The following is a 27,464-nucleotide window of genomic DNA, read 5'->3' as shown; positions in this document are numbered from 1 at the left end:
GTGGCCTTCCCAGGGCAACAGAGTGGGAGCTTTATCTTCACTTCAAGCTCCACTGTGAAAGTGGAACAACTGAGCCAACTGTGGGGTGAGACTTCTACACCGAGAGTTTCAAAGCTAGGATTTCACTCCTGCAAGAAACAGATGTCTCTACTCTCGGGTTCTCAGGCTTGAGATAATTTTTGCTGTATTTTTTTTTTAATTAAAAAATTATTTAAACAGTAGAAAGAACAGGAAGTAAAATCCAAACTTCCTTTGCATACAAATTTGAAAAATAAATCTCAAGAATATGATTAGGTGTGTGACCTCTACAGAGAAGAATGGGTATCACAAGCCGTGCAGTCTGTCACTGGAGTGATGATGGGCACGAGGGAGACATTGGTCACCTCAGCTAAAGCAGAGCGCCACTTCTCTGCAAAAAAAGGTCGGAAGGAAAGTGAGGCCAAATGCTGGAAGTGTGAGATACAGCTCCTTGTGAATACACATTTGGTATCTATAGACCCATACATTTCTGGCTGGCAACTTCTTTGAGGGGATTTCAAAATCTGTATGAGTAAAGCAATACCCAGGAGCCCACAAGGAGCATCACAGTGTGCTCACTCATGGTTGCCTGACAATGCACCCTGAAACATTGCCTGTGTTCTCTCGTCAGTAACTCAGAGACTACCCAGGTGAGCAGGGTTTCCAGAAAGCAGCCCGAGCTTCTCTTACCAGTAAATAATTATTGTCTTTTAACTAGCACTACTAAGAACACTGTCATTACAATACATTCTAAATTGCCCTTGCTAGTGATGTAAGCTTGCTCACTTCTAAATGCCCAGCTGTTTCTGCTCCTGGCCTTTTCCCACATACCTTTATTAGTTCCCACACCCATCGATGTTTGGCAAGTCTGTCTCTGATCACCAACAAACCATAGCTCCCTGGAATCCATCTTGTCCTGCACACTGCTCTCCCTGGAACGGGTTCTGCCTGTGAACAATGAACCCAGGCAAAACCTCTCATCTGGTCCAGTTTGGGTTCAATGCTAACTGCATGGCTGCATGAGAAACTCGAGGCCTCACCTGGCCACCGCTCACCCAGGGACGACCAACTAAAATATATAGATCATGAATGAAAATCACAAGCAACCTCGGTCCTGTTAACTAACAAGAATGACATGTACAGGAAGGACTACTTTTCTTTCCCATCGAAACACGGTGAGCTGAGGAAGAAAGAATGCCCAAGAGAAGTAACCTCCAACATGTTTGAAGGGTTACAGTTATGATGGTTCAATGATGATTACACAACTCAACAGGGACCCAACACCTAGGACCCCTGAAGCCGCAGTAGCGTGGGAGCACAGCAGAGTGTGTGTTTGTGGTGCACTGCCAGTCATATGAAAACATAATGTAGACGGTGATGGGCTGAGCACCACTCCTGATGAGCAATGACTGTTGCTGGCGTATGGACTTTCCTCGCCAGTTCTAGGGATCAAACCTAGGGACTGCCACATGTGAGGCGATTTCTCTAACACCGAACCATATTTCAGACCTTCAAAATAACCTTTAACCATTTTACTTTAGAGGCGAGGTCTGGTTAACTTGCCCAGGCTGACCTTTAAGCAGCAATCACTTCTGCCTTAATACTCTGGACTCAAGGGTATATTATGCTAGTAGGGTCCACTCCTACAGATATCTTCATCAAATACTCAATATATAGTTTCACAGGGAAACAGCTAAACAGTCTGATGGTTTACACTAGCAGTAGCCTCCCACATCTGCTGACTGTGTCACCTGCTGCATTACAGGGCCATGTGACTACGCAGTACCTCACCATTTCCATCTCATAAGCGGATGGCATGATGCAAACAATGACAATGACAATTCTTTTTCCCTAATGTAACTAGCATCCCCCAAAAGCCTCCCAAAACCTCCCCTTGAGGAACACTTGAGCCTCCTAGTTTTATCCTCATGACATGAGCAGGTGATTCTCCTAAAACAGTAAGTTTGTAGATGCTTTTGAAAGGGTCTAATTAGACAAAAGCACTGCAAAACACCGAGGGCTGGACATCTCGCCGCCGACCAAGGTTTCCTAATGCTGAACTGCATGCAAGCAGCCTGATGTCAGAAGCAGTTTAAGGCTTCCTAGCCCCGATTTCCCACGGCTCACAGAAACCAGACACTGAGAATCACGGAGCTCTCATGCCAACAACTGTTCTAAGGAGTCGGAAGATTCAAAACAAGCCAATGCTTAAATTAAGCCTTACTTTGACATCACATTTGTCTTTTAATTCTCAAATTGGTCACTAAGAACATCAACTTCTACAAAAAGAAGTTAGTTTCTCAAATTCCAAATTCTCATTGTTCATTATGGGCACTAAAAGGCCACAAAATCCTTCTTGTTCTATAATTAGTTATTCACCAAAACAAACAAAAATATATGAAGATAGGATTCCTCTATTACCGTGAGATAAAATGCATGATTTGGTCTATAAAGGGGAAGATGGAGAGGACAGAGAGAGAGAGAAAGAATAAGAGAGAGAGAGAGACAAGAGAGGGAGAGGAGGAGAGACAGAGACACAGAGACAGAGTGAGACATTACAAGAGAGACAGAGACAGAGAGAGACAGAGACAGAGAGAGAAGACAGAGTAAGAAATGAGAGAGACAGAAAGAGACACAGAAAGAGACAGAAACACACAGAGAGAGACAGAGACAGAGAGACTGAGAAAACATAATTATACTCTGATGAACAAACAGCCTCTCGCCAGGAGCTGTGGATTAGCAAACCACAGCTTGTTCTGGTGGCCCCCAGGAAGCTGCACGAGGAATGATGGTTGAACAGGAGATTACCATACACCCGTCTACCTTCCAAAGAAAGAAAAATGGTAGGTTCCAGATGCAGCTTGCAAATATCTCAGTGGATGAAATTACTCAACAATCTTCAACCCTGTTATCATATCCTCCCCAAACATAGACCATATAGCTTCAGCTGTATAATATCTACCTTTCCCTTGGTCAGGCTGGATTCCTGGGGTGGGTCTGCAGGCATGTGGGATAAGCTGAGATTCTGCAGTGCACTGTGTCACTGCTTGGAAAAACTGACGAGGCTTTCATTCTCCTTCTACTGTCTCCAGTGTTTGAACGGCCAAGAAAACCACTGGCTTTCCACTTTCCATAATCCTGCTTAATTAGGTTCAGCACTAAAATACCAATTTCAGTATTGTTGGGAAACATTCCTACCATCACCAATATTTTCTCTACATAACTCTTCTATCTGATTTTCTTCTGTTTCAAAGTCTATGGCCATTATAGAAACCTGCTATATACCTAAGCCTCCTGACTTCTACATTTAAGTTCTTAAAAGTCTATATACTATATACAAAACTATCCAATGTCTGCAAAACTAACACTGGCAGCTAACCATGACAGCCACAGTAGATTATGACTGTACAACCACTGTCCATCTGAAAAGTACAGAGGACAACAGACAGACACAGTAGTGAAACCTAGCTTCTGGTGTCTGCCTGACTCGGAATCACTTTTCCTAGAAAATTAGTGTGAGCAGAGGTACATGCTGACACTAACACAGCTGGGATGGGTGTGAGGTACAGCTCAGTAAGAGAGCAGCTGCCGAGTGCAGGACCTGGGTCCATACCCTGCAACAACACAAGAAAGAAGAAGAAAGAGAATGGAATGCTTCCTTTCCTGGGGTGAGACGTGGACAAAGGTTTCCTTCTTTGGACTCCTGCTCTAAGTGGGCAAGGAAACCATATACACAGAGGGTACACAGGTGTGGGCAAAGGCTTTGTAGTCATTTCGGGTATACTCAGGGGCAGCTGTACTGAGAACTCTCAATAAGTGCCGTTCACCCAGAAAAACACACAGTACGTGGAACCAGTACTTGTTTATTTCTGGATATCATTTTAAAAGTCTGTATCTCTTTATCCTCAACTGTAAGATGGGCACTTTTCGGAATGACCCAAGTTATACAAAGTATTTCTGAATGGATTATGATGATTTTATATTTCTGTAGTTGCATATTAATATCGAGAAAAAGATGTTTTCACAACTTTTATTAAGTTACTAATTCATTTAAAAGCAATATTTCACTATATAATCTCAGGTGGCCTTGAATGTGCTATCCTTATGCCTCAGCTTCCTAAATACTTAGATTATAAGTGAGAGCCATCAGGCCAGGCTTGTTCTGGTAATTTAATTACATAAAACATAGAAATGTAATTACAGCTAATCTGCTCAGCGAATATCACATTTAATTTTCTTACGTTAAAATATTCTTAGTTGAAAGAAGAAAAATTTCTCTGCTAGTATCTGATTGTTTACGTTTCCCCTAAAATACATATATTAAAATCCAATGAGCAAGGCAGTGAGACTAGAAAGGCTTCTGAGTGGTTCTTCGGTCCCCAATCCTAAGGGTGGGGTGACCCTTAGTGACCCAGCTTCCTTTCCCATTCTGCCATGTGAGATTACAGAAGCTCCATGCTTGCAGAAGAAGTCCTTGCTGGTCCAGAGACTACTGAGGACTTCCTACTATCTCTCTACCTTCCAAAACTCTAAAGCAATAAACACCCACTAATTTTAATTTGCTTGGTCTAATGTACTTTGTTATGGCAGCCTGGACATATTAATTTTAATTTTTTTCCCTTTTTAAAATATGGGTAGGTATTTTGCCTGTATGTATGCTTGTACGCCACATCCATGTAGTGACTGTAGAAGTCAGCAGAGGGCATTAGATCCTTTGATACTGTTATTATAGATGGGTATAAGCCACCATGTGCTTGCTGGGAATTGGACCTATGTGCTTCTAACCACTGAGCCATCTCTTCAGCCTCAACTTAGATACTGACTTTTTAAAAGTGTGTCTGTCCCCTATCTGGTAATATAATATGAATACTGCTTCCTAACAAAAACACTCCTTGGTTTGCGTTTCATATTGTTGCGGCTTTCACAGATGTCCAGAGGTCCTTGAATTTTAGACAAGATCTAAACGGATACAGACAACAAAAGGACCCAACCATAGGATGGAACTTGGAACTCCGTGGCTTCAAGGCATAGAATAAAATGTGTCTGGCTCATAAAAAGGCATTGTATATAAAATAGTGTGTGGACACAGGAAAGAGCCCCAAGTATCAAGCGTGTAGAGAACGCAGTCTGACTGATGAGCCGTTCACCTCCTTCACTTTGTGAACACTTACTGAACTCCCAATGGATGCCATGCTCTCCAGACAGCAAAGTCACTAAGTAGGCAAAACCCCTGCCCTCAAGAGGCTTCGTTGCCATCTCCCTCACCACATTCATTTGGTTTCTTTGTTAGCTGGATTTTGTGGGTTTGTTTGTTATTGTTGTTTTGAGTCATGGTCTAAGCTCAAACACCCGATGAAGTCAAGGATAACCTTGAACTCCTGATCCTCCTGCCTCCACCTTCTAAATGCTGAGATTACAAGTGTGTGCCACCATGCTAGGCATCTCAGTTAACATTCTGAGGAGAGACACAGTAGCAAGGGAGACTGGTGATACTTTGAGGGGATAGGACTGTCACCCCAGCATCCTGACTTCCACTGGCATATCACATTGTTGGGAACAGAAAGACCCCAGATCCTGAATTTCTTGTAATCCCCTAATCTGAGTGCCTACAGCTGCTCTGAGCACAAGCCCTTCAGAAGTTCCTGATGGCAGGAGAGTGGTTTCTGGTGCGTTTGGTTGGAGTGTGGCTATCTCTATATAATCTGCCCCTGAAAACAATAAAGGGGGCATTCTTGGGGAATTCAAGGATGATCCGTGTCTCTGTCTTTCTGTCTGTGTGTGTTTGTGTATTTCAACCTCCTGCCACTTGCCCGAATCTGATAAACTTGGTGCCAGTGCACCTAACGCAGACACGGGGGCGCGGTGCGTGGCATCACATTGCTTGAATGTGGGTTCGGATGCCACATCACAGGCTACAGACTCACACATCCTGAGTGTGCAGCTACCATCTGGTCACACTCATCCTGAGTGTGGGGTTCACCTTTCTAACTGCACAGACCTGCCCCCCACCATCTTGTAAGATTAGCTAGTTTCGCTCCACTAATAAAATATTTCATTAACAAACTATTAAGCTTTGACTTTTAACAAATTAATGCTCCTTCGAGAGTTTTAATTTTAGCAAGTTAACTCACTATTTTCTAAAAAACAAAGTAGAATAAAGTCTCCATCACCTATTACTACAGATCATGGTTAACTGATAAAAAGCTTGGGGGCTCCATTTCCACCATAAAGTCTTCTGCCAGTGCCAGGACGTTAGCCACACCCAGCATTTTGTGAAAGCGTTTTCATGCATCCCTCAAGGATGATGTCACTGAGCACCGAAGGAATATCACAGCTCAAGGATTTCAAGCTGGCCTTTATTCTGCGATTCTATGAAGTATGACTAGTCTCAGAAAATTACAAAGCTGATTACTTGTTAAGTATAATATCCAAGCTAGCTGACTAATACCCATCTAAATTTCAAATCACAACAGATACTTACTTGACTGTCCTGTTGCAACCTTAACACCCTTTTATGTATGTGGTAATTGCTGTTTTAATAAGGACATTTTAGTACAGATAAATCTGTTTTGTAATCTATTTGTCTTTCTCTTATATTCTTAACTAAAGCGTATTTCTGGTGCACTGAAGCAAGCTTACAAAGCATGAGTCATCACAGGGACAATATATTCATTTTCGTACTTATTCATGAACATTCTATAAGGGAGGCAGTCAGCTATGAAGGGCTTCACTCAGAGCTGTTTGGGGATACAGTACCATCTCAGAGTGTCAGGCTGTGGTAGACTGTATGAATGCCACTGTTCATGTGCACAAATGTTTTGATGGCTCTGAGCAACACACATGACTACAAGTGAACTCACAATGCTGTAGGCATGAATTCTCCAATATCACAGAGATGGAGTTTCATGCAAGCTCTAGTGATCACATGTCCCACAAAAGGGCGAATACAGTCATTGAATCAAATCACATGTGAGGGGATCAGGACTCTCTACTGGTGCTCCATTCAGTAATAATTCTCCATGACCATATAGTATAGCAGGTAAGAAAACAGATTTCTAGAACAATCCCATGGGTCTTAAGTCCTCTGTCTTCTCTTAATGTCTGCATCCCAGGACAAAGGACTTCACTTCTCTATACCCTGGTACCTCGATCTATAAAATATGAAGATACAAGATCTGAACGTAGCTCTCAGAGGTCTAAGGAGGCAAATTGAAGGCAGAGAGTCGCTAGAAAGGATCCTGAGAATAGTAAGCACTATGCAAAAGTGTGATGGTATGGGTTAGTATCACTAGGGAGAGTTGACTAAGGGATATGAAGGGGAACATGGGAAAGTTAGGGAGGGCTTTAACTGAAGAAAGGGAAGGAGGGAGATCAGTACAGGGGAGGAGGGGGGAGGAAAAATAACACTAAGGACATCTAAAACAGTCAGAAAGAATATTTTTATTTACTTAAATTACATTTATTATATATAAGCATATATGTATACAAATAGTCATGCACAGTTTATATAAAGTTAGCCCACTTATGCTAATTTATAAGTCCCCACAAAAACCACTGACTCCCAAACAAAGATATCAGTATCAGGCATAAGAAACGGCCTTTTGCCAGGCGGCGGTGGCGCACGCCTTTAATCCCAGCACTCGGGAGGCAGAGGCAGGCGGATCTCTGTGAGTTCGAGACCAGCCTGGTCTACAAGAGCTAGTTCCAGGACAGGCTCCAAAGCTACAGAGAAACCCTGTCTCGAAAAACCAAAAAAAAAAAAAAAAAAAAGAAAGAAAGAAACGGCCTTTTAAGATGTTAGTCAGGGGGGGTCCAAGAGACTCTCACAATAATATAGGCTGTTACTGTTGCCCATGGTTGCTAAAGGCAAGTCCCCATTGCAGAAGACACCATACACTTTGGACACAGTAATGAAATAAAGATATGTAGCATTTCCAGCACCAGGCACACTGATACCTACTATGCTATACATATGTAATCCTAGGTAAGAAATGTTGGCATGTGGGTGGTGCATGTGGCACCAGAATGGCTGACCAGATTACCTAGTTAGCTCCATGCTCTGCTAAAAAGATATTCTTTATTACATGCTTATGTGTCTGTATATCTGACACTCATTTTTCTTTCTATTTAGAGAGTGTGTGTGTATGTGTGTGTTTGAGCATGTGTGCGTGTATGTTTGAGCATATGTGTGTGTGTGTGTGCGTGTGTGTGTGTTTTGTAGATCCATATGTGAATATCAAAGGAGAAATTGGGGAAAACAGGTTCTCTCCTTCCACCATGTGGGGATCCTGAGGGTTGAACTCAGGTTGCCAGGCTTGGACTTAAGTGCCTCTAGTCACTGAGCTAACTACCAGCCCTAGCTCCCCACTTCTAGGCAGTCTGATAAGAGGATCCCACTGGGCAAAATTAAAACAAGCATATAAAGGAGTCCAGGGAAACTAAGGGTCACACTGTGTAAAACCATCTGCACAAGGATCAAGTGCAGAACAAATGGGTCCCCGTGGATGGCACTGGTGTGTGCGCAGCCCTCGTTACTGCAGCAGCTTCCTGTTTCAAATTAGTTAACATCTGCAAGTGTAGAACTTGTTCATGGTAAACCCAATCAGCGCAATTCACCGTACAGGGTGTGTGGAAGCAAGAAAGAGCGGATAGGAGAGCTCGGTTCAGTGGTCCTGCCCTAGCTGTTCCTTCCTTTAGCATGAAGGCAGGAAGAAGGTGAGGCCAGAGGAGCTGGGGAGCCTGGCCACTGCACATCACATAGTAAACAGAGCAGCCGACTTTCAGTGCTGAGCACTCTTCCTAGCAGATGGCAGTACCAAATCCTACAGCTGAAAGGGAGAGAGGAGAGGATACAGGCACACTGCTTAGGCAAAGTCCTTATTTACTAGATGACTATTGCCACGAAATGCTGTTGACCTCAAAGCTTCCTCTGTCAGTCAATGTTGCACAGAATAGTGCAGCGAGTTGGTGACGTGGTGGCCAATACTATCAGTAGACTTTATGCAGAAGAATGCCCTAACTGTCTTACCTAACTAGCAACAAGACTCATCTCCTGCTCTGGTTTTCTTTGATTGTGTGCTGACCACACACAGGCACAATATAAAACAATGACAAATCTGCCCGTGGGAGGGGGATATGAGATCATCACAACAAGCTGGTAGGAAGATCGCCATCACCCACGGATGATGCCTAATCGCTGATCATATTGAACCACAAAAATGGAGAAGGCAGAGGAAAGTGAAGAGCACCACATTCTGGATGGAGAGGGTGTGTCTGTCTCTTGCATTTAAGCTCACTTGCATAAATGTGTGGTTAAATTACTGTGATGCGCCTGAGCCAGCAAGATGATCCACAGGAATTGGCACGGGGAATAACATGTCATCCTCAGCCAATGAGAAAGCCCAGAGGGACTAGCAGGGTAGGACAGGTCAGTCTGAGCCACAGGGGGAGCTTTTTACCCAAATAAAATAAACCTCCCATTCCTAAATGGACTTCAAGGGAAAAACACATCATTTATCAGTATAGTTTATGTCAATAATACAGAATGCCATGTCAACAAGACTTCTGAAGCAAGGATAGCAAAGAAAAGAGAAATAAGCTAAATTCAGCCTCATTGAAAACTGAGTGTGTGTGTGTGTGTGTGTGTGGTTCTGACTGGTTATAATTCATTTTTCCATGCATCCTAGTATGTTCTAGATTTTCAAATTAAAAAAAAATTGTAATATAAATTTAATAAAAAAGATTTCACTTCCCAGGGCTAGGATTAACTCGGGTTTAACACTTACAAGGATGTGGAAAGTGGGGGTGGCAGCTTAGCTCAGTGACAGAATGCTTGCCTCGTATACACAAGGTCCCAGGTTCAATCTCTAGTACTGTGAGGGAAACACTGGAAGAAAACTGGTACTAACTACTGCCTGAAGTCGTACCGAGACTTGCACACGGTCTTGCTGCTCAGACGGCATTAGAGAAGCTGAATTTCTTCCTCTTCTGGGACCAGTGATGTGTGTGTGTGTGTGGGGGGGGGTCATACGTGAATCCTGGCGTCTACCGTGGAGTGGCACAGAAGTCACAAAGCAACCTTGGGGACAGTTGCCCTGCATACAGGTCACTGACACAGTCCTCTCTGTTACCACACTTCAAGTACCAGTAAAGAAGCTGCTTAGAGAGGAGCAAGGTGCCTTCGCCTTCCGCTGGCTGTTTGAGCAGGAGTCACATCACAGGCTGGGCTGAGTTCGCTCTTGGCCCAGAATTATTCATGCCCACAATAATAAACTCTGGGAAAGAAGAGGAGGGAGCTCATCAAGTGGATCTGTGACCTTCAAAAAGAGGCCAGCTGCCTCTAGAGACTTCAGTCATCAAAGAACACACCAGAGCCAGCAAAGGAATTCCTGTGGTCCTTCCCCTGCCCAGAGGGGTCAGCCCAACACAGCCTCATCACAGAAACAACCTCTTACCTGGCTGCTCGGTAGAGCGATCAGAAAGCACGAGATTAAATTTCAAGGCCAGGTAAATCTAGGAGAATTTGCAACCTTAAGACATGTCGCATGTGTGTGGCATACAAAATTGAGACGGAAAGAACAGGAAACCAAACCAGAGACAAAGGCTTTTGTGGCCCTCAGCACAGACCCCCAAAACTTCAGGCCCGCCTCTGCGCGGTCTCTCCAGGCAGCACTCACATGACGACTGGGCATGTCATGTTCACATGCGGGACCCGACTCCATGGGCACCACATTCCGGCTCACAGACAACTTTTTGTGGTCAGCAGGATTCAACCTACGCAGCTTTGGAAGAGATGATCAGGATAAGGGACAGCCGGAGAGGTGTATGCGTGCGTGTGTACCAACTATCAGTCTAGGTCACCTCAACTCCCGCCTGCGTCTAAGCATATGACACCGTGGATGGGAATTACACAGACAGGGAAACACTCATGTGAGTCTCTCAGAAACAATGTGTAAACGGGTTGTGGGCATTCATTGCAGAGTTACAGCACAGGAGAACAACTCTGGAAGATTAGATATGGGCTTCATAAAGGTAAAGTCAAGGGTTTTCACCAGGCTGCTATGGCTGCTGGGCACATACCTGTAGAAAGTTCCACTCAGGAACTCCTAAAAGCTAAGCATGAAGCTCCTCCCACTCTGATAGGTGTGGGGCGGGGGCAGGGGCAGGGGCAGGTTCTTTTCATATGTGACTCGATGCACCAGTCACTTCCATAACTGTTTAAATTAGGTGAAGAGTACTTACGCTAAGAGAGCCTATGCTAAGAAGAAAAACCTAGAAAACGACATCCCCACTATACTCTTATAAATACGCTGAAGGCAGGCAATAGCAAAACGACGGCAATCTTCTCACTTGGTATTAAAAACAGTACCTCTCCGCCTTAAACATTTCAAGACTTTTAATGACACAGTTCTGAGCAGAAATCAGTCAAGAACAATGCCCCCAACACTGACGGCCAGAGAAGATGACAACTGTCACTGGATCCACAATGAATATTAACTGACAGTGCTTAAGCCAAAAGAGGCTAAGGTACATTTCCACATCACCAACCATCTCCCAGTGAGAGAAGGCCAACGTGTCTCTCCATGGGTACGATTATCTTCTGATAGTACACATACATTGGATGAGCTACTGAGCAGAAGAATCTAGAATTCATTTGATCTAATATACCCTGAATTGCAATCCGGTCAGTCCCTGCCGGGGCTGGGCTGTAGCGATGCCTATCTGTCTAGTGACAGACCCTAAAGAAACCAAAGCCCTCTGAGATCATAGGTACTCTGTAATGGGTAGAGAAAGCAGGGACAATGAAGACGCCCAGGCTTGGTGGCCTTGGCAACAATGAGAAGAAATGGCAGCTTTCCAATTCCGAAGAACTGAGGAATGAAGTCAGGACACTGCTAGCAACAGTGCTCACCAGAAAGAGACCCACTAAGACCATAAACAGCTTGCAAGTAACATTCCACATAAAAGCACATGTATCATTTATGCCTGGCATGTGCCTATAAATCAAAAACGTTTTAAATCTACAACCTAAGCAAGAAGGAAGCCAGAAGCATACATCTGAGTACGAATGACTGAGGAAAACTAAAGGTGCATTTTTTGTTGTTGTTTTGTTTAGAAAGGGAGTCCTATATAACAGGAAGAATCTGAGCAACTTCTGCCGACCGCTAATCAACCTACATTACAGACTATGTTGAAAAAAATGTAACACACCATGGCTTTATAACACTAATATTTAAAAGACCCATGAAGAAATCAAGGCCTCCAAGAAACAGGGGAGGGGGACAGGAAAATCAAAACATACCTTCAGGTTATTGTTTCCTACCAAACATCATAAAAGCAGACCATAGTGTCCCAGCCATGGCTATATTCCATTTCCCACAATTTCAGTGGCAGGTAGTCAGTCATGCAAAAAAAAATATTAAGTGGGAAAGTTCAGACATTCATCTGCCTCAATTTTTTAAATCACGCACGACTCTGAGGAGGGTCATGAATTCCCATGCTGTCATTTCGCCAGGAACTGATCGGCCTTTAAGCTATCTCTGTGGTATATTCAGAGCACCTGTTAGTCACTTACTAACCAGGGGCATCTCAGTTACCAGGCAGCTGCCCAAGTAGCTCAGTACCTATGCTCTAGAAACCTTTATATTACTTAATAATGACTTCAAAGTGAAAACATGTACTACGATATTGTTATAGCTGTTCTTACCGCAGTATCAGCTACATCAGTGATCTCTTGCTGTAACTACTGTATAAGTTAACGCTTTGCCAGAGGGATATATGCGTAGGACAGAACAGTGAATGCAGGGTTCCTTACCATCTACCATCTCAGGAGTCCACTAGGGGGCTATTAAAACAACTTCCACTGCCTAAAGGGAACCATAATAATCAGACACCAATCCCAAAATTCACTTCAGGACAATCTTAGGGTTGTATTCAGAAGTTTAAAGATACTAGCACACTCAGAGAAGAGAACACAAACCCTTACCAGTTGCAAAGTTCAAGGAACTTGATAGTAAAATGTAGCCACTCTCAGTTTGCTCTGATTGATACACAGGTTAGATTGATAAACGCAATTAAAATAAACAATGAGAAGTGAAATAAAAGATCCCTTGGAGCTCCTTGTGACGGAATGTCTTCTAAACAGCGCAGAAGGATAAAGGCTTGTGTGTACGCAGTGTGTGCTCAGGTGTCCATCCTTGCTCAGCAGGCCAATGGCTCCAAGGCCTGTGACAAGGACAAGATATCCCAGTGGTACAACAGGAGATGGGAGAGCAGATGGCCCCGTGACAACCAGGGAACAAGGAGACAAGGACGGGCTACGGAAAAGGTACATCCATCGAAGGCTTTGACCCCAGTGGCTCACTTCCTCCAACCAGGCTCTACCTTCTTTATCTTCTTTCTTTTTTTCTTCTTTTAGGATTTTTTTTTTTCAAGATTTCTGTCTACGTGTACCTGTCTTTTTGAGTGCATGCTATATGTGTGGGTACCTGCAGAGGCAGAAGATGTCAGAACCCCTGGAACTGGAATTACAAGCAGTTGTGAGACGCCTGATATAGGTGCTGGGAACCAAGCTTGGGTCCCCTGGAAAAGCTGTGAGTGCTCGTAAACACCGGCCCCCCTGTCCATCCCACGGGACTCTTCCTCCTAATAATCCACTGGGTACGAGCTCGTGGATGGCTTAATCCATTGATGAAGTTAGCACCTCATGATCTAACCTCCATCTAGTAATCCACTGGGTATAAACTCGTGGATGGATGAAGTCAGCACTTCATGATCTCACCTCCCCTTAACAGCAGCATCAGCCAGGGACCAAGCCCTGGGGATATTTCATAAGAACACCATATTGTCTGGGCAGGGTCCATTTAGGTGGGGGGGGGCTGTCTTTACTACCCACAGAATGACACCGTAATTTCCCCATTTTCAGAAACTTTCACTTTGTTTACTCCAAATGTTAAGAACTTGTGTTTTCCTCACTTGCTAACTCATAGGACACACTAGACCCTATCACACGTGACAATGTATGTTTCCTTACTCTAGAGGTGAGGGACCTGGGTGGTTGGAGCCCATCGATAAATGAGGTGGACCAAAGCCTTATGCAATAGCCAGCTTTATTCAGAGACAGTTTATACTCTGAGGCTTAGGAAAGGTCAGATGGGTGAAGATTTCATGAGCTCAAGTTGCACCGCATCACAAGCAAAAGCCACATGTGCCAAAGTGTTTTCCATAGAGGCCTATAAAGGATATTTTAAAGATTTAATTGGGTAATAACAGCAAACAGCAATGAGCAATCTGAAGTGAACTCACCCCTATCCGCTACAATCTGGGAGGATCCATTCCAAGAATGGGTCACGTTCCAAGAACAATTCTGTGTTTTGAAGAAACTGAGGTCACAAGACTCTTGTTTTTTTTGAGTGTTCTCACAAGTACTCAGAATTCTCCTCACACAACTTCCTCCATCCCTGGACCGTGTTCTAATAATAATGAAGCAATAAATGCAAATTTCCTTTAAAAATCCTCATGAAAAGAGGGTGGTGTCTACTGCTGAGAAGAGCAGTTTGCAAGTCCAGGTTTAGATTACTATCACAGGAGCTTGTGAGATCCCTTAAGGTTAGTGAGTCTTCATTTCAAACAGAACATACAACTCCTGCCCGAGCCTGATTCTTCCTGGCAAAATGCAGAGAGATTTGTAAAAATGCAACCATAATACTGCTCTCCGTCATAAAATACCGATATGGATAGAGGCAGAATGCTTTTTTCCAAAGCCAGGTGAGAAAAGATGGATCTAAGGGCACCATTGAAACCACCTCAGGGAGTTGAGTCCGAGAAGCACCGTCAGGGATCCCCATAGGGCCAGGAACCCCTTCCCCAGGCACAGGCGAGGCAGGCCTACTGGAGCAGTGGCTGTGGCAGCAGACATGGCAGCAAAGGGGTATCATTGCTCAGGCTAGCTACCACGCCTTGGTAGGACTCTCATCAGTCTGCCCTCTCAAGAGTCAAGGAGTGCTGGGACAGCAGGGTTCTCAGAGCAAGGCCTAGAAGGATGGAGAGCAGGCAAGCAGAGATGAAGGGGGGAGAGGGCAGCAGGGAGACTAGACGGCAGAAGGAAAGCAAGCCGACTCCAGCCAGCAGCATCCCAAACGTCAGACAGAATGGACACTGTTGTGTTCAAATGCACACATCCTCCCAGGGACATGACTTCCTTCGCAGTTCCCTTTCACAGGGCTAGCAGAAGCACCTCTGAGAGTCATCATGCCCTCGGGACTTTAGCAAATGGGTTCTCATTCACTCAGTCCCCTCGGAGCATCTTCAATACAGTTCTCATTTGCGCTGTGCATATGCAACGCGGGCACAGAGACACAGAAAGGTCTCAGATGGAGCTGCTGCTAATCTATGAGACACATAGCGAATTATATAATTACATATTCTTTTCTTTATGCCTCATGCGGGTCTCTGTGCATGGCTCTGTGTGTGTCTGTGTGTCTGTGTGTGTGCGTGCGTGCATATGTCTGTGTCTGTCGTGTGTCTGTGTGTCTGTGTGTGTGTGCGTGCATATGTCTGTGTCTGTCATGTGGGTGTATGTGTGTGTGTGTGTGTGTGTGTGTGGTGTGTGTGTGTGTGTGTGTGTGTGTGTGTGTTGCTAGGGATGGAGCTCAGTGCCTTGTGCATGCTGGGCACAAATTCTACTCCTGAGCTCCACCCCAGCTCTATACAATTTGTCTACCTGGAAATGTCATTCATTTCAACTGCACACAAAGCAAATGCTATGCAACGAGTGCTTAGAAAATTCTCTAATACAATAGACTCAACTATGTTTTCAGTTCAAAGGACAAAGAAAAGAAAGCCAAAATTTAAGTAAGCTGCATTTAATTCGTGCGCTGTGTATGTGTTGTTCAATTTCAGGTGGTTGGCTCCTCAAAGTCTGGGAAAAGAACATATAATAAAGGCGCTAATATTTCAGAACATTTCATGTTTAAAAAAAGTATCTAATAAAGGAATAATTATGCATATTTAATTGCGTTTAAACTTATAAAAACGCAAGACTATAACTGCCCTTTGTATTTAGACAGTACGGTAAGAACAGAAGGATTTAGGACTACAGAACATAACTATTCAGTCCACTTGCCAATCACAGCCAAAGCTTTTATGAATGAACCTCTGTGATCCGAGCGGAGGCAATTATTTAATGAACTAACAATGGGAACACTGACTTGTTGCCCTTCTTCCCTCCTACTGATAGGCTCTCATTGGCCTTCAGAGTCCTGCCTCACACACAACATGAAAACACCATTCCTGTTTTATCACTATCATTGAGGGCTCCCCCTCATGACGTATGCACGGGGTGCCTGGGACACTGCCTTTCATATACAAGAACTAATTCAGTACGGGCAGAGGTCCGAGAAAGAAGTGTTACTATCTGCATCCTGCAGAACAGTCGACTCTCAAGAACTGTGCACACACCTAGATTGTGTCTACATGTGAAATGCGTTCATGTTTCACACGTACCTTGTAGAATGGTCAGAAGGTCATTGGATAGGGCACTTTGGTGCACCCGTATTTTAACTGTGACACAGGACAAGGATAGAGACAATGTCCGTCTTAGAACTGTCATGTCAGGTCTTAGGTCCAGGGGAAATGTCCACATATTCATGGCTGCAGAGCGTTTAGCATGCATAATTCTGATTCTAACAATCCTAATTGTGAAAATTCAATATAAACAGAAAGTAAGTTCAGGTAACTCAGAAAAGGCTACTGTAAGCAAATGCCCAAGTCAGTATGCAGAGGGCAGGAGAGCATTTGTTTCGGGGCCAACAGCGACAATGAAGGAAGGACAGTGGGTACCAGAACAGCTGCAGGCCCATGCACAGACCATCGCCAGAAGCACTGGGAAAGAGTCAGGGGCTGCCACTTTTAGATGTCTTTTCACAACCCCTCCCATGCCACTCAGACCGCCAGAGGAAGGGTTACGGTGTGTGTGCCTCAATCACTGGTTGACCCTCAAAGGACTCCACACCTGTGTGCTGAATGAAGTCAGAGAAAGGCAGAAGCAAACAGGAGGGCAGGAGCGAGGGTAAAAAAGAAAGGGCACGTAAAGGAAACTGGGAAAATGAAGAAGGGAAACCAAGACTCTGCGCAGCACACAAGAGAAACACATTCACCACTCGTAGATTTACACGTGAGTTTAATAATACACCTTAAAACATGATTACCTTTTATTTCCCTTCTAGGCCATAGAGTCCTGACAGCTTCCAATTCAAGACTCAGAGAAGCAGGGATGATATTCTCAGTGTCCAGCTCGGGGATTTCTGAAAGGAAATGGACATGGACTGAACGTTCTGATAGACGAGAAAAGGGATTTCAAAGAGCATAAAGATGGAACCAGTTTTCACTGAAAAACAAAGCAAAGCATTTCCTAAAACGCTGCGGGGAAAGATGGGTGGAGGCCTATTCCGACCTAATGTAGCAGGCTTTACATTGGTTTCAGAAAACAACAAAAATCAACAACTGAACGGGTTTGCTCTGGGCACTCAACAGACACAGGGAAGCTGAGAACCACCCTGGGTTTCACCCCCCCCCCCCAAAAAAAATTCAGCCTCCCTTGCAGCTCCCACCAGGCTCCAGCTCACAAGGCCAGGAGCAGCAGGAAGGAGCGGCTAACATACCACAGCAGAACAGGGCAAGGGAAACGGAGCTTAGACTTCTAGAACTCAGTTCTTGTTATAAAGGAAGTGAACAGTGTATGTCCCAAATGCAACAGTGACCTGGACTCAAGACAAGAGTGGCCCCTGCATGTCATGGGTGGCCAGACTGTGGGGTAGGCCATGTCAGAGTTGGGGCATACCATACCTCATCTTCAGGAAGGAAAAGATTATGTTAAACTGGACCTGTGGCTGGCCCTAACCAACATGCTGCATTTTAAAAAGATGACGAGAAACCAAGGCTCCCTGAGGGAAGTGGCTCTGCACATTTCTTTTGTGTGTGTGTGTGTGTGTGTGTGTGTGTGTGTGTGTAACTGCTTTCACTGTACTTGGGGATAGCTGGATGAATCATCAAAGCAATGTTTATCCAGACATCTGGCAACTCACAAGAAGATTCAGGGCTGGAAATTTTAACTCTCTCTTCCTCCCACATCTGTTTTTGTCCAATGCCACAACAGCAAAAAATGGACCGCATCTTTGCTTGAAAGTGGGAGGGCCCGGCAAGTTCTGTCTGTATAGGTGTCTTCTTCACTGAACACACTATCTAAGCACAGATAGAAGAACAATTGGTAACTAAGGAATGACTTGTGATTGCAACAGATGATGGCTAAGGACCACGTCACTTGGGGTCTCTGCCAGATCCACAGTCATCGCATGCCCCTTTCTGGGGAGATGCATGACGAATGATGTACATGAGGTTTATTAGTCGGCGTGTTCACATTGGCCCAGATTTTATATGGCTTTAAATACTGAAAGAAAGCCCGAAATGTCTACTTTAATAACAGCAAAGAGGGATCCACTCCCACACTGTCACCTAGAAACCTTTCCAGGTAGTCTGCTGCTACCGGATCACTCAGTGATGCTCTGCCACATATGAAGTAGAATTTAGCACAAGCTTGAATGAAAATGAAGACTCAGCTTCCATATTTCTCTTTGGTTCCTTTGATGCATGAATTTTTAATGACACTATTTTATACGGGATTCCAGGGATTCAAATCAACAAAATCATATACTTTTAGAATTATCTGGGTGTAGTTTTAATGTACAAAATGTTTGAGTCCAATTTAATTGTGACTCAGAATAAAATAAATGGTTTTATACTATGCCATTTTGCAACTAGTGGCTATTTTTTTTATTTTGGCTTCAAAATTTCATTTTCAGCTTTATGGTTATTCTTGCCTGCTTTCATACTTTTGAAGAGAGGAAAATGAAGAGCTAAACTCCGTTAAGATTCAGAGAAATTAGAATCACACAATTACAGCTGAAATGGAACGGTATGCGTAAAGATATCCAGTGTCGGTTTATCTTCAGAGTTGTCATGTGACATCAAAGTCATCCTACTAAAATAACTAACGTCATGCATGACTGAAACTTAGAGGCCTTATGGGTATATACTCAGTTGACCCATTTTCACTAAGGAGATGAATCCCAGAGTGATTAAACGGCTGCTCCAAAGTCACACAACACCTGAGTGCTCAGATTTCCCACCCACAGATTCGATTCTCTGTTACATCATAGTCCATCCTTAATTTCCACAAGTCTCTGAAGAGCTCATAGTTGTATCTATTCCAGTGTAAAATAAAAATATCCCATGGCATTAACATAAAATAACTAATGTAAAATATTAATACTACTTCATAAGGCAAGATAACCAGCAGAGCATAATCTACATTTTGTTCTACTGTTCATACTGGCTGATGTGCTAAGGATCCATGGGAAACTAAAGTAAAATGTGGGATATTCTAGGCTTGGGTAATCTAAAACTACAATTTCTCTCTTGTTCCTAGTCAGCTCATAATAACAGGGTTTGCTAAAATACAGTTTCAAGTGATGTTATAGCCATCTATCAAGGGAGCTCAAAGTGTCCACAAGCAACGTGTAAAGTAGAATCTGAGAACTCTTCAGCATCAGACCCACCATTGAGATTCTGTACACTCTGAAACTCCAGGACTGCTCAGTTTGCTCAGACGAGCAGCTACCTGTTGACTCCCACTGTTTACATCGGTGGGTACTGGGTGCTTGTGATCCAGAAAGCCTGAGGCAATGACCAGCTTACTTCAGATGAACACATGGCTGCAGAGTGGCCTTCTCTGTGGCCTGGAGGTTCCACTGGGATGAGTGTGTGTATGGGGGTGGGGCGGGTTAGCAAATCCACTGATGATTTCTCTAACAAGTGTGAACTGACACACAAAGGTAAGCAAAGGGTTCGTGCAAGGACAAAAGGGAAGACTGACTCACTAGGGCAGCAGGGGACAGAACCCTCCACACATGCTTCAAAGAGCAAAGAGGCCAGGGAAGAAAGCATCCAGTAAGAGGGATTTATTTCTTGATACTGGGAGGCAATTAAGAACAGTCAGTCCTCTGTAGTCAATGGTTCTTATCTTTGGATTTAACCAACAGTTTTTAGAAAATATTTGGGGGAACAATTTCAACTTCACTGAATATGTACAGAATTTATCACTCCTGAGCCATGTAACATAACTATTTATAGAGCATCTATACCATGTCGATATTCTAAACCAGCCATGGGTGATTTAAAAGGATATGAAAGATGCCTATAGGTTCTTTCAAACTACAATGCCAGTTTATTAGAAGAACTTGAGTATCCATGGACTTTTGCAAATGAGGGTTGTCTGGGAACCAATGCTCTGCAAACACCAACATGCAACGGTGGCTTCCTTATATTTTTCATATGAACTCACAATTATCATAAAATACCACTGTCAATTAACGACTTTAAGGAAGAAGCAATAGATTCTAGGCTTCAACACTTGGAGTACCATATAAGCATATACAAAGAAACTGAGCATAATTTTAAAAATGTATAAGAAATCATTAATGACATCCATGACACGGCTCCTAGAACTGTTAAATATAAAATTTTAAAAAGGAATTATGGTAGAAAATTCACAATGTTACAAGCACTCTGAAAAAGAATTTGGCAGGTTTTTTTTTCCCTAAAGTAGAGAACACATTTGTTTGACTTAGTCATTCTTCTAGAGAAAAAGCCAAAATGATGACCCAATGAACATTTCTAGACATTCTGGTCACCCGGATTTAATTAAGTCTTGCCTCTATATCCTGGTGTCACATAAGTAATTCACTTCCCCTCTAAAGACCCTTCTCCATGTCTGTAACATGAGGACAAAAAAAATCCTTACCTAAAAGGGGTCATACCAAGGATTAAATGTCTGTTAGTTAGCAAATGATCGCTCACATCCTGGCTACTACTGTAACCAATGGGCTTCTTCATCAACAAGTGGAAACCATTCTTACTCTAGATGAAAGTATTCTGACAAGATATGTAAAAACGTTGGGCGTACAGGAGGCATGTAACCAGAGGGTATTTGTTGTTTTATTTTTCTAATTCTCACCCCTCACCCTCTCCTTGGGTTACGGACCCTGATTTCTGGGCAACCTGCAAATTTTCCATCATGTTGCAAAAAAAAAAAAAAACCTTACACAATTAACAACAGTTAGAAAGTCAAGCCAAAAAGACTAGGAGGTGGTGGTACACACCTTTAATCCCAGCACTTGGGAGTCAAGCAGGGAGAATTTAAGTTTGGCCAACAGAGCAAGTTTCAGGACAGCAAGGGCTACACTGAGAAACCCCCAACAAACCAAAAAAAAAAAAAAAAAAAGACTGAGCACATCACACACCAATGTTTTTGCATGGGACAGGTGCCTTAAAGAAGCCATTTGCTTCCTGGGGATTAATTTATTTGGACTAAGCTGAAAGTGAGCTCCATAAATAAAGAAATTTATAGAAAAAAATGCACACTAAAAGTTTCATTAAATACACTCAAATTAAATTCATCCAACCCATCATTTATATTCATGGATTCTCTATAAACAGCACTTAGCAAACCACAGTTGAGAAAATGTTATCCATGTTAAAAATGTTTAGAGAACAACTTGATGGAAAAATCTATGAAACTGGCTGCAGGGCCAGCATCATGCATCTTTTGAGGATAAATATGTACCCAGCTGCAAATTAAGACTAGATGCTCCCAGTTGTAAGGAACACACCTTTCCAAAAAAGAGCATGGCCTCTCTCAAGAGTTCACTCCAACACTGCTAAGCATGGATTGTAGTCACACAGCCTAGCACACTAACACAAGATCTTCAGCCTATCACATTATTAGCTGAGTATTAATCAATCAATAATCATGTCATTCTCCAGGGCTCCAGTGACCATGAGTCAGAACCTAGAAGTAACTCAGACAGAAAAGATTATATTCCTATATCTATTTATCATGATTCCTATAATTCTGAACCAAATCTAGACTTTATTAAGTTCCCAACCAAATGGCCAAAAGTGGGTAGGAGGGTCTAGTATTTATTCTAGATGCATGAGTAGAAGCAAGAGTCTCTGAAAGAGTCTCAGGGCAGTGGAGACAGGCCGGCAAGAGGGCAGTGAGGCCTCCTTACTTTCAATGTTTTCATTTGTGAGGCTCTGGTATCCCCTAAATCCAACATTTGGTAAGAGGTATTGCTATGGTCAGGCTAGTCCTTTCTGCAGTCTCCACCCTCACTTGTCCAGTAGACACTGTGCTTCGCATCTGTTAAAGACTCCTGTGAAAAATCCTTTAACTTATGGAAAATATTTCTTTAAAGAAAAACACAGGGGTAATGAACCCCCAAGCACCTAAGGCAGAAAGAATTGATCTTACCTTAAGGGTGACTGTTAAAGTATTATTTTTAAATAACTAGCTATTAAATTAGTCACTGTGTTGCTTGAAAAATAAAAATTACAGAATGTTATTTAAGTCACCCTCGGACATAATGCCAAGAAACTGTGTCAACAAGTTTCTGCTTCCTATTATTATACTCTGGCAATTTCCCACCCTTTGCAAGCATCTCCAAATGCCAAGAGGTAACTTCAACAAAATGCAAGTCTTTCTTTTTTACTTAAATAGTTCAGGCTAAGCTACTCTAGCCAAATTAGTAAGTTTCAGGTAAGAAAACCTGTCTCAAAAGACAGCAAGCATGTTCATACATGTGAGACTCTCTCTCTCTCTCTCTCTCTCTCTCTCTCTCTCTCTCTCCCCCCTCTCCTCCCTCTCTCCCTCTTTCTCCTCTTTCTCCTCTCTTTCCTCTCTCTTCTCTCTCTCTCTCTCTCTCTCTCTCTCTCTCTCTCTCTCTCTCTCTCTCTCTCTCTCTCTCTCTCACACACACACACACACACACACAGTTTTGAACTGGAGACACAGCTCAGTGGCAGAATGTTGGTATAGCATGAATTAGGCCCTTTGTTCTATTCAGATACTGCCAAAAAAAAAAGCCTTTACTATATATTTATCACGGGGTTCAGCACACAACGTCTTAGCTCGCTGAAAGATGCTCCGATGTGCATCATCTCTAAGAACGCCGCTTTCCTGCATACTTCTGTTCCTTGGGAGATAATCACTAGCAACCCTCCAACTTGGCTCTCTCCTCTATGCTACATATATAATTGGAGCCCTCCTCAAGTGCTTTTTCTGAGCAGGTGGTACTAATTCCAAGCCAAAAAAAATCTACTCTTTGCTTTTCCGCAGATTCCAAGATCCATTCATCTTCTTCAGAAGCAAGTGTAAAAAGATGCCAATATCAACACTGGTATGTTCTGCTATCCTACAAAATTAAGTATGGCATTAATAAAATGTAATGTAATCTATTGGATGACTTTTCTTTAAAGGCTTCGGTGGTTTTGTTGAAACATGTTTTTATATTATATATTTTTTAAATTGGATAAAATATGCATACCATGAAGTTTATCACCTTAACCATATTAATCATACCACTGGGTGATGAAATACATCATTACCAGCATCTATTTTTGAGAACTGTTTTGCTCTTAAAAACCTAAATGTTCTGTTCATTAAGCAATTCTACATTCTTTCTTTCTCACCCCGGACCATGTCTATTTTCCTTGTTGACTGACCATGCTTAATACCTGGTACAAAGAGGATCATGTAATACTGTCACTTCATAGCCAGCTTCTTTTATGTTTTCCCCGTGGTTCCGCCACACTGCAGTGTATTACATGGGACATTTCTCACTTCTGGTACTGGAACATTCAGCTGTCATCACTGAAACAGAAGGCCGGGTACTTTTCAGCAGCAAACCCTTGTGAGTGGATATGCAAAGTACTAGCAGAAGACTAGCATGTGAACGAAAGCAAGGGCCTCCCTGCATGGCTAGGATCTAGAGACAGCATTCCAACCTCAGGAGGCTATTTACTGGCACAGGCCAGTGCCTTGCAACAAGGGTCTGCAAGGAGTGTGTTAGCTCAACCACATGGCCTGGCTATAAAATAAGATAAGAGGTTTCACTCTGGTTTGACTTTTGATACTTAATGTTTGCTTCATTATGTCTCAGGTCTCCAAAGAAATCAAGGTCAGGAAAAACGACGTGGCAGGAAAACTGAGACTATCCAAACTAATGCCTCCGCGGCATATACTTCAAACCCAGGCCCCCATCAGATTGATGTCAGCTTTGCTATCTTAATAGTGAAATGGGTAAAGAATCACATACCCAAATGACTGAAACCACAAGTGTTTCAGATTTCAGATTTTCATATAGAAAAGGAATCTTCTTAGGGTTGGAATCCAAGCTCAAACACATAACTTACTCTGTGTCTTACTTAAAATGTTTCCGAAAGTTAGCCTTTGAGTTCGCTCACGCCCATCATGCTGCCCTCTCAGATCAACACAGGTCTTAGGAAAAATACGGCTGGTTAGCCAACAACTACTTGGTTGAAAAAGATTAGTGCTTATAGCTTATTTGCCATCAAACAACCCCAATATGGAATTTTATTTCTTTTCAGAGTTTTCCTTTATATCGAATAACAATATATTTACTATCACCGACAGAATATTTAAAATAGTAAGCAACAATTACATCTTAGTTCCTAGTGATAGCAATGCTATGAATTAGTTCTATCTAAGGACGTTCAACTTGCAGGTTTTCTAATTCCCTGTGTACCACACAAAAAACCACTTTTTCTGTTTCTTGCTTCTTCCCTGACTGACACTAAAAAATTGATCTTCTCAAGATCCCAGGTGCCACACTGTGTAAGAACTTGGATTTGATCTGTTCTGTCTACTCAATTAGCTATCAATCAACTTGTGTTAGTAAGTAGCTGATCTGGGCTCTCATTTGGTCTCCAGGCCAACCCTCCTAACCACATCATCTTCACGCCCTGAGCACTTCCTGAGCTGGGACTCCTCTCTAGGCTCTACAGAGGCTCTCTGGAGCACTTCCTGAGCTGGGACTCCTCTCTAGACTCTACAGAGGCTCTCTGGAGCACTTCCTGAGCTGGGACTCCTCTCTAAACTCTACAGAGGCTCTCTGGAGCACTTCCTGAGCTGGGACTCCTCTCTAGACTCTACAGAGACTCTCTGGAGCACTTTCTGGGCCAAACTTTTCCCTAGACTCTACAGAGGCTCTCTGGAGCACTTCCTGGTACAAGGCATCCCCTTAGGAGAAGCTTGATGAATAGCCAAAGTCAAGGAGTTTAACCACGTTGGGACATAATGAAAGCCACACCTAAGGCTCATCCATGGTCAAAAATTTGACCTATAATCCAGACAGATCAAACAGTGCCAGGAACGGGGGAAGGGCCTGAGCTTATTCCTCACCACAATGTACATCAGCTTTCTAGCCATCTTTCTGGGTCACTCCATCTGTAGAGCATGCCAGCAACCTCAGAAACACCTCAATTGAAGGCTGGTAAAGAACAAAGAGTCTAAATCCCAGAGCAGAGTTCCAGAGTTCCCACTGACATGCAAAGGGGAATAGAGGTCATTTCTGATGCTAAGCTTTGAGGACATCGGACATCATTATGCAACAAGAGATAACAAAGATTTACTTCAACTTCTAGCTTTCTTTCTTCCCAGTAAAATCTTTTATCTGAAAGTATCTATTTCACAGATTACAAAAATAACTAAACTTCATCACAATGCCATTGGCACTGTTCTACTTTCTCTCAGCCACACACACCAAAGAGAAGTCTTCCTTCTCAAATGCTGGCAGTGATAGAAAGATCCTCCGCTTGGTTCTGTTGAGTATGACAGTCAGATTAAAGGGCTCAACTACATAATTAAACCATAAAGATAGAATGGGTTTAATATTGCAATAATAAATAGTTCAATAGTGTGGGGGTTAAATTGGTTTCCAAATAAAACTAGTTTTCATTGTAGAATACACATTCTATTAGATTTCTAATTGAAGTCCTCATAATTTTGCAAAAATTTTTATTTGGTCCATGGGGGGCTTTTTGACTTAAGGAACTGAGACAGAGTTTAGAAAGAGTTACATATTTCCACATATTTATTTAATTCAATAGTATCTAAATCAACTTTTGCTGGAATAAAAAATATTTCAATATGTAAATTTAATCTCTATCTTAAAATAAAATTTTATTTTGAAAATAAAATATCAGCTTACAAATTAAAAAAATATTAAAATCCTAAGAAAAAGAAAGACTAGAGTTTCAGTGCAATGTCTTGATTCCTTGTGTTACATTTAATGTACGGATACATTTTCATTTAAAATGAAAAATGAAGATAACTGGTTTACTTCTGGGTACCTAACATGCTCAGCAAATGACACCCCCAAAAGCAAGTCACAGCTGACCCAGGATTTTAACAAAGGACTTCAGCAAAATCATGTGACTTACGAAGAAGAATGATTCGGCTAAAGATGAGGAACATTGGTACGCAGTGTGCTGAGACAGACTGTTATCCCAGCACCAGGGAAATGGAGGCAAGAGGATCACAACTTGAGAGCTCATCTTGGGCCAAACAGGTGATTTCATTCAAGCCTGGGCTACTAGGCAAGGCTCTGTCTCAAAAAGTTATAGGCGTGCATACAGACATACACATATGCATGCATGTCTTCTAAGGAATACGGGCTGCATTCGGAGGCTCTTGATGGGAAGGCTAAAGCATTCATCACGGGGCTCCAGAGCTGACAGGGCCTCTTACTATCCCACAGGTCCTCTGCAATGCTCTCATCCAGGCAATGACCCCTCCTTCCAGCCTGAGATCCCCAATGAAATGGACTTGCTATCCCAATTTTTGGTTTTTTTGTTTTGTTTGGTTTGGTTTTTTACAAGACAGGGCTTCTCTGTGTAACAGTCCTGGCTCTCCGTAGACCAGGCTGGCCTCGAACTCACTGAGATCCGCCTGCCTCTGCCTCCCGAGTGCTGGGATAAACGGCGAGCGCCACCACCGCCCGGCTTTGTTGTCCCAGTTTTAGCACTGACTCTTCACAAGTAAGACTTCATCACCAGTTTAGAATCTCCAGCAAAAGTATGGGAAATTCCAAGAGTCAGGAGCTACATTGCAAAGCACTTGCCGGCCCAAGGCTTCCCAGCGTGTGCCAGGGAGGATCCTCGGAGATCCCACCATCCCTCCTCCAGAAAGGAGGTCATTACACAAAATCACGCAATGGGTTGATAATTTGGACCGTAAGGCAGGTGATCTTGAACAGCCTTTGGACAGAGCACTGGTATTTGTCTCGCCACTTTGGCTCTGATAGCTCTAGTTTTGCTTAGGTCTCTTCCAAGCCAGAGAACAGGCGGCAAAGCTGTAACACTTCCCTGCAGGAACCAGGACCTTAATGCACACTTGGTCAGTCCCGCTCCACAGGAGGCCCAAGGTCCAGCCACAGTCACAGAACAGGAAGGGCTGTCCTGGGACTGAAGGTAGCAGCTTCACCCCTCCTGCACTTTGCTTCCAAGAGTTTATCAGCCGACAGTGGTGC

General features: G+C 43.1%; 1 protein-coding gene across 1 annotated transcript in view; it reads right to left on the bottom strand.

Annotated features, from left to right (window-relative positions):
* Fam110b (family with sequence similarity 110 member B) overlaps window positions 1-27,464 on the bottom strand; it is a 119,332-nt gene that overhangs the window by 77,528 nt on the left and 14,340 nt on the right. Inside the window, exon 2 of the mRNA XM_038348016.1 lies at window positions 17,226-17,321. The gene's annotated coding sequence lies outside the window, so the exon portion shown is untranslated. The remainder of the gene's footprint in view (window positions 1-17,225; window positions 17,322-27,464) is intronic.

The sequence above is a fragment of the Arvicola amphibius genome, chromosome 11 (assembly GCF_903992535.2).
Source record: "Arvicola amphibius chromosome 11, mArvAmp1.2, whole genome shotgun sequence".
NCBI classification, from domain to species: domain Eukaryota; kingdom Metazoa; phylum Chordata; class Mammalia; order Rodentia; family Cricetidae; genus Arvicola; species Arvicola amphibius.
Note: the sequence above shows the minus strand (reverse complement) of the source record. Positions and strands in the feature narration are given on the sequence as shown.